Genomic DNA, 1617 nt, shown 5'->3' on the forward strand with positions numbered 1-1617 from the left:
TCATAGTGAATTTCTAAAATTAATTTTATTTGCTCACCTCTCAATTTTTTTAGTGGCTTTTGCCCAGGATGTCACTTTGTCAGAAACTTGAGGTCGTCACCTTTCTCGACCTCTCCATGATACTGGACCTTATTGACTATTACGTCAACTTTGATGATTCCCTACTCTCCTGGATTTTTCTCTTCTCATTATAGTCTTTTCCCTCAAATCTTCTTGGGTTCTTTCTCTTCCTGCTGGCCATCAAACTTTGCAGTTATTTCACTTGTATACCAATGAAAGAATTTTTCTTTTACTTTTCAAAGACAAAAGTGACCTGAGGGGAGGGGTGGGTAGGGAGAAAGATGCAACAATGAATAAATGGAAATCCAAAGTCTCTGTAAAAGTTCATTAAAATTAATTAGAAAAATAAATAGAAAAGGAAAAGAAAGTTATTTGGATTATATTCTTTTTTTTTTAATTATTTTTGTGTGCATGTACCGTCAAATCAGATCTGACTGGTACAGGAGGAAATTGTCCCTCCTTCCACGACAGAGCATCTGGTGGATTCGAACCGTGCACCTCTGGGATTGTAGTTGCAACTTCTTGCCATTAGGCCACCAGAGCTCTCCTGGATTATATTCTTGATATCATTCATGAAGAGAGCAAAAAGCTATTACAAAAACAGAGGGGAAAGAAAAACTGAAATGGATATCAGAAGAGACTCTAAAATTGCACTGGAGTGTTGAGAAGCTAAAACAAAGGGAAAACATGTTAAACATGTCAAGATGAACAGAAGACTTCAAAGGGCAGTTCAAGAAGACAAAGCAAAATATTACAATGAAATTTACAGAGAGCTGGAACTGGAGAATAAAAAGGGAAGAACTCACTCTGCAATTTACAAGCTGAGAGAACTGAAAAAAAAAATCAAGCTTTGGGTCACAATTATTGAAAGATGCTATAGGCGGGCAATATATTGAATGACCCAGGAAGTATAAAAAGTAGATGGAGGGAACACACAGACTCACTGAACCAAAATAAAATGACTGACACTGAAATATTTTAATGGACTCGGTGACAGAAATGGAGCTGGAGAGAGAATGATCGAATTTTGCACAATCAATGACTTATTCATAGCAAATATGTTTTTTCAGAGACATACACAGGTTATATACCTGGATTTCACCTGATGGTATGCATAGGAATCAGATCGATTACATCTGTGGAAAGAACCACTGGAGAAGCTCAATATCAGCTGTGAAAACTAGGCCAGGAGCTGACTGTGGAACAGACCACCAACTACTCATATGCAAATTCAAGCTGAAGCTGGGGAAAATTAAACCAAATCCAAGGCAACCAAAATATGACTTTGAGTGTATCCCATCTGAATTTCAGAACCATCTCAGGAACAGGCTTGAGGCTTTGAACACTAATGAGCGAAGACCACATGAGTTGTGGGAGGATATCAAGGGTATCATCCAGGAAGAGTGCAAACGGTCATTGGAAAGACAAAAGAGGAAGAAAAGACCAAAATGGATGTCAGAAGATACTCTGAAAATTGCACTGGAGTGCAGAGAAGCCAAAGCACAGGGAAGAATTCAAGATACTAAAGAGTTGAATAGAAGATTCCAAAAGGCAGCA

This window comes from Elephantulus edwardii, unplaced genomic scaffold (assembly GCF_000299155.1).
Source record: "Elephantulus edwardii isolate Elephantulus edwardi_28Jun2011 unplaced genomic scaffold, EleEdw1.0 scaffold00429, whole genome shotgun sequence".
Lineage (NCBI taxonomy): Eukaryota > Metazoa > Chordata > Mammalia > Macroscelidea > Macroscelididae > Elephantulus > Elephantulus edwardii.